The sequence below is a fragment of the Phacochoerus africanus genome, chromosome 10, assembly GCF_016906955.1.
Source record: "Phacochoerus africanus isolate WHEZ1 chromosome 10, ROS_Pafr_v1, whole genome shotgun sequence".
NCBI lineage: Eukaryota > Metazoa > Chordata > Mammalia > Artiodactyla > Suidae > Phacochoerus > Phacochoerus africanus.
The window spans coordinates 67468936-67476266 of NC_062553.1; positions in this window are offsets into that span (position 1 = coordinate 67468936).

The window sequence follows — 7331 nt, forward strand, 5'->3', positions numbered from 1 at the left end:
TAACAGGTAAAAAGGCGCTCCCAGGAACTGTACAAAATGAAAGACTTTTATAGACAGAAGATGTGGACTAAGGAAGTCATACTAACAAAAAGTGGCTTGGTTTTGTCAAGGTTACTTTCCCTTAGGGGATGGTAGAGGTCTATCAGGAAGATTACCTCACTACTGCTGACCAGGTAATTCTTGATTGACTAGTTTAAGATTCCATTTCTGGGAAAGCCCAAAAGTGTAATTAGGTTTGGTGATGCAAGGCTTAGCATTAGTGACTCCATTTTGGACCTGTCTCCTTGTTTTCAACAGTTGGTTTAAAGTATGTAAGATTATTGCATTTAAATTTGAGTTATGGCGTTCCCATCATGGCACAGTGGAAGCGAATCCGACTAGGAACCATGAGGTTATGAATTCGATCCCTGACCTTGTTCAGTGGGTTAAGGATCCAGCGTTTCGGTGAGCTGTGTGTAGGTCACAGACGTGGCTTGGATCTGGCATTGCTGTGGCTCTGGCATAGGCTGGCAGCTACAGCTCCTATTCGATCCCTAGCCTGGGAACCTCCATATGCCTCAGGTGCTGCCCTAAAAAGGAAAAAAAAAGAAAGAAAAAAATTGAGTTGTTTACTCTGGCCTAATACATTTAGGAAAGTTCAGTGTTCCCTAGAAAACCCTTACCTCATTTAAAAAAAAAAAATGTGACTGGTTTGGCTCTATGGACCTGGAATATCAAAGAAAAGGGAACTTTCTCTGAAAGATTTAGGAATCCTAAAGATTGTTTTTTCTTAAATCTCCCATTCAAGAAGGAAAACAGTTTAGCCCTTTCTAATAGATTATTGCTACAAATCACAGTTTGTAGACATCTAAGGGATTCTGCCGATATTTACTCTTGCCTTCATCTTAAAAACCAAAGCCATCATCCATATTGTGGAAACCTGAATGGATTAGAAACCTAAATACATAGAATAAGATCTTGGAGATTATAATTAGGAGAAACACCTATCAAAATGAAAAGCTTTAAATTTTTTTTGGCCTTGCCCATGTCATGTAGAAGTTCCTGGGCCAGGGATTGAACCCATACCACAGCAGCCACCCAAGCCATTGCAATGACAATGCCAGATTTTCCCTTGTACCACAAGGGAACAGGAAGTTTTCATTTTTATTTAGAGGAAGTTGGGAGAATATGACAGAAAAGAAATGAACTTTGAACAATTATTAATTCATATAACAAACATTTAAGTGCTTTTTATGTTCCAGGCACTGTGCTATGCTCTGTGCATTCAGGGATGTAATAATAGGTTTGTAGACTAAATAGTAAAATAATGTTTAGATTTATATGTGTTTAGGTTTTATAGAAAAGAGAATAGCAAATTTTGTAAATTGAAGCCAATGGCTTATGGAACACCAAGTTTTAAAAGTTGTATGAATAAATATTATTTTAAACCCAAATAGCTGTAATAAGCCATCTTTAGTGCTAAATTTTATTATGGACCAAAAAAATTACATTGAGTGACTTTTTGAGTAGGGCGATGACAATGGAGAGGAAGAGGGAATATATGAGAGATTTTCCTAGCAGCCAGAATGAACAGGATTTGAGGCAAGATTAGAAAGGGGGATAGTTTTTAGTGTTATTTTATTGTCATTTAGATATACCATAAGCAAATCAACCCCACTAGAAATATTCATTGGGAGTTGTCAGTATAAATGAAGCTGCTGGTTTGAATGAGATTGCTAGAACCAAATTTAAATGAGAAGAGAAGGCCTAAAAAAAAGGCTTGAGGTCCTACAACACTGAATGGCCTGCAGAAGAAAATGAACTTGCAAGGAGAGAAAAGAGCAGTAAGAAAGTTAAGAGCAAATTAAGGAGAGCCAACAATGTTTCTGGAAGAAAGTAGGGGGCCTCAAACAGTATCAAGCCCTTACTAAAATCAGTATTTGCTCATCAAGCAAGATGAGAACAAGAAAATATGTCTTAGATTTATCGATGCGGGAAGGCTTCAGTATTCTTTTTTTTTTTTTTTGTCTTTTTGCCTTTTCTAGGGCTGCTCCCACGGCATATGGAGGTTCCCAGGCTAGGGGTCTAATCGGAGCTGTAGCCACCGGCCTGCTCCAGAGCCACAGCAATGCGGGATCCTTAACCCACTGATGGAGGCCAAGGATCGAACCCACAAGCTCATGGTTCCTAGTCGGATTCGTTAACCACTGCGCCACGACGGGAACTCTAAGGCTTCAGTATTCTTAGCCACGATTGTTTGGGGTAGTGATAGCAGACACCCGAATGAAGCAGAGGTGAGGAAATGGAGATGGAAGTACAAAAGAAGTTTGATTTTGTAGGTGAAAAAAGGATAAGGTAGTAAAAGAAGTATAGGTCAGAAGTGAATGTTGTTTTGCAGGGTTTGCATTAGATTAGGTGAGAGTAGAACACGTTGAAATGATGTTGGGAAGAATTCAGGTGATAAAGACTTAATTGAATAAAGCTGAAGAAAATAGGCACAATTGATGTGTGGGTTCCTAGAAAGGTGAAAGCGAGAGGCATGGAAGCTCAGAGGCAGAGATTAGCTTGGGATAGGAGAGAACTCCTCCACCTTTCTTATGATGAATCACAAAGCATCTTGTTCTGGTCTGATCATGTAGCACCTATAGTACTTAATACGAAGTAGCACTGACAGAATGTCAGCCTGCTTCTCTGACCAGAATTTCTGAGGCAGAACTATCTAAACTGGTGGAATGAAACTGATTGACAGAAAGGAGAAGGAAGGAGAAGAACAACCCCCTCCCATTGCTGGGAAAGGATGTTCAAAAGAAGCCCTCTTAGCTCTAAAGAGCACATTATTAAGAGCTGGGAGAGGAGCTGGCAGGGGACCATTGTTCTGATTACTAATAAATGAAGGAACTCATTTTATTGTCTGTGCCCCTCAATTCTTAGAGCTTGAACATACTTTTCTTCTGATATGCAATGAGGTCGAGTTAATGTCAAAGGATCCCACCCCACAGCTGCCTTTGCATTTGAAAGAAACAAAAAATCATGAACCTTGGATGTCAATAAGCCTAGGGTGGCAAAAGGAAAAGGATTTGAAGTCAAGTACCATAAAGAAGTGGTGCCCATTTGTGTAACCTGTGATTAAGGTGCTATTCATCATCCAAGATTAAAGGAAGAAGTTTATTACATTGAGTAGATACAAGAGAACTTCAGGAACTGGAGCTACCAGTTATTTTCAAGGAAAAACAAAGAGGTGAATTTTATCACCATGATCTCTGCTTCATTCTTTTATCCAACAAGAAAAATTGATCCATTGGAGGCACAGCTCAAAGATTGGTTTTTGCTGCAGTGAGGCATTTCTTAGGTTAGCTTTGTCTCAGTCTGTATTCACTATTAAGTCCGTGCTAACCAATTTTTATGTCTCTCCTACAGGTTGCGTTTGGATAACACTTCTGTGATGGAATAAAAATAATAATCGTAATATTTATGTTGACACAGAACAGACCAATAAACCTCTAAATACTGCAGCTTCTTCACTTATTAATATTAGCTTGTTAAAATAGGCCTCTGGGAAAGAGTGGCTTATTTATTTAATTAAAATATATTGTCAAGGAGTTCCCATTGTGGCTCAGTGGTTAACGAATCTGACTAGGAACCATGAGGTTTCGGGTTTGATCCCTGGTTTCGCTCAGTGGGTTAAGGGTCTGGTATTGCCATGAGCTGTGGTGTAGGTCGCAGACGCGGTTTGGATCTGTCATTGCTGTGGCTGTGGTGTAGGCTGACTGCTACAGCTCCGATTAGACCCCTAGCCTGGGAACCTCCATATGCTGTGGGTGTAGCCCTAGAAAAGACAAAAAAAAAAATATATATATATATATACTGTCAAGAAATAGTAATTTTTTGTTTTTTTTTCTTTTTTTCTTTTTTTTTGCTTTTTAGGGCTGTGCCTGCAGCATACAGAAGTTCTTAGGCTAGGGGTCGAATAGGAGGTGCAGCTGCAACCTACACCACAGCCACAGCAACGCTGGATCCTTAACCCACTGAGCAAGGCCAGGGATCAAACCTGCATCCTCATGGATACTAGTCGGGTTCATAACCCACTGAGCCACAATGGGAACTCCATGAAATAGTAATTTAATTAAAAATGAAAGGATCATTTTATATGAGTAGTCCATTTTTTTCTCCATGGCAAATATTTTTAAATGAACAAGATTGGAAACGTGGACTATATGCCTGAGGGAATTCTCAGAATACGTGTCAACACGATTATCACAAGGAACTGATTTACTCCAAATATATGAGGCAGCCCCAAAACTAAATTCTCTATGGATGCTGAGTTGGTACTAGAGTATAAAGCTCATATTGAGGATATCCGAAAAGTGGAATGGTGGCCTATGACATCCTCTGACCATACTTACAAAGATCAGGTATTAGTGCATTTGACTAGTCAGCTACTCAGAAGTAGTCACATCAACAAGCTTTTCCTTGGAGGGCAAAAGCTAGGTAGGAACAGAACCAAGGCTCTGAGCATCAATTGACTCAAGGTACAAAAAACCCCTAGAGGAGTTCCTGTCCTGACTCAGTGGTTAACGAATCCAACTAGGAACCATGAGGTTGCGGGTTCGATCCCTGGCCTTGCTCATGGCGGGCATTGCCATGAGCTGTGGTGTAGGTTGCAGACTGGGCCCAGATCCCACGTTGCTGTGGCTCTGGCATAGGCCGGTGGCTACAGCTCTGATTCAACCCCTAACCTGGGAACCTCCCTATGCTGTGGGAGCGGCCCTCAAAAAGGCAAAAAACAAAACCAAAAAAAAAAAAAACCCTAGAATCTTTTGTTAATAGGCCTTATTCTGAATAGTCATCTCTTTAAAAGAGGCAATGCCTGAACTTAGTGTTTAATAAATGTCAAGTGCTATAACTGGGGTTTTAACTGGTTTTCCACCTGCTATGAAAGGATGTTCTGAAGACGGTCTGTTTCTAAACTGAGAGCAAAAGGAAAAGGAAGCAGAGTAGACAAATGAGATCCTGTGTCACAAGAACCAAAGGACACTGGGGAAAGAAGACTTGAAAGAAAAGTAGACCTGCTGTGATATTTGGGAGAATAATTTTTTTTCCTCTTTAACAATAGCTGGCTTAGGAAAAACATAAGACTTCAGAGTCAGTCTGATAAAACCCTAGCTATGTCACTGTTGAGCTATGTGACTTTGGCCATTACTTAATCTCTCGGGAGCTGTGTTTTCCTAAATTAAAAAACAGAGATAATATTAACTACCACATAGAATTGTGAGTTACCGGGCACATAGAAAGAAACTAGCAAGTGGCAATTTCACTGTTTTCTTAGACTTCGTTTAAAGGAAATGGCTACTCTTGTATTTTATTTAATTCTGTTTCTTCCCTCTGATTCCATCTCAGTATTTATTTTTTTAGGTGTAATATAATTGGCATATAGCCACATTAGTATTTATTTGTTAATAACATATCCAAGGCTTTAAGGCAGCTTGGTCCCCCACAAAATAATTTTTTCTTCAGAATAAACTCGATGGAATTAGAAAACACCAAGCTGAAGTCTCAGCTCTAAGAGACCTGTTCAAGCAAATCCCAGGGTCTAGGGCAGATATATCTCCACTGGTCAGAGGACAGCAGGGGGCTGAGACTCATCACTGTAAGGAGATCTTGGAGGTCCCTGCTTCTTATATATGCGCTTTAGTCTGTTTTCCCCACTGCATTTAAAACCAGGGCCTGAACATATTTGGCTGGGTCCCTTTGCTGTGCAGCAGAAACCAAAGGAACACTGTAAATACATTAAGAAAAATTTTAAAAAGTAAAACAAGGGTCTGTATCACAACATTGGCACAACAATGTAGAGCAATGATATATCAATTAAAAAAAGAAAAAAAACAAGATCCTGTATCTATCTGCCTATGTGCCCACACAACTATTTATACTACATATATATATGTACTATATATACTATTTATGTATGTATATATGTGTACATATATATAACATACAGATGTATACAGAGTTCTACACAACTTTTTGTTCATAATCACTATTCAATAATGTTTATTGAGTTAAAATCAGTAGACTATTTTTATATGTATGTCTGAGTTAAGGAATATAATGCCGGTTTTATAAGTAATATTTCTGTTTGACCAAGAAGTAACAAAAATGAAAAAGCCAGTGGTAAATTGGATATTGGGTAAGACATTTTGCCAGTAAATATAGGAACATATATTTTCTAATCTTCATGTGTATTTTTAATTTGGTGGGAGGGGCCATGTCCAAGGCATGTGGAAGTTCCTGGGCCAGGGATCAAACCTTCACCACAGCAGGGATCCAAGCCACTAGAGTGACAGTACCATATCCTTAACCTGCTGTGCCACAAGAGACCTCCATTTGTATTCTTCTTTTTTTTTTTTTTGTCTTTTCGCCATTTCTTGGGCTGATCCCGCGACATGTGGAGGTTCCCAGGCTAGGGGTCCAATCGGAGCTGTAGCCTTCGGCCTAAGCCAGAGCCACAGCAATGTGGGATCCGAGCCATGTCTACATCCTACACTTCAGCTCATGGTAACTCTGGATCCCTAACCCACTAAGCAAAGCCAGGGATGGAACCCGAAACCTCATGGTTCCTAGTCAGATCCGTTAACCACTGAGCCATGACGGGAACTCTGCTCCATATGTATAACAAGCACTTACTAAAGGTTGCTATAAGTACACATGTGGTACCTAATTTATGTTGAGGTCACTTAAGTAAACATAACCATTATTATTTGGAGGGTAGCATCAGAAATGACTTACCTTGTATATAATTTTACTGTGATCATTTGTTATATTTCATTTACACAATATTAATTATTATACCTACTAATGTAATTACAAATTCATCCTCAAGATTTCAAGGGGAAAAAACAGTCAACTTATCCATGAGGCCTGCTCTCTAGGTTTTTTTCTTCAGGTGAGAATGTGGCTAGTTAAAGTCTAAGCCATCATAAGAACTATCCCTGAAAAAACTCAACAAAGTAATTACATTTCCTCCTCCCCCGAATTCTATTCCTATTCCCTTCTTACAACTTCGTGGACATCTTTCTGAGTTTCCAGGTCTCTTCTCTATTCAGAACTTGTATGCTGGACAGTATTTCAACGGCATCCCCTACAGTTTTTGTTTGTTATTTTTTATTTTTATTGTTATTTTTATTTTATTTGTTTTGCTTTTTAAGGCCGCATTCGTGTCATATGGAGGTTCCCAGGCTAGGGATCGAATCGGAGCTACACCTGCCAGCCTACACCACAGCCACAGCAACGCAGGAGCCACGTCTGTGACCTACACAGCTCATGGCAATGCCATATCCTTAACCCACTGAGCA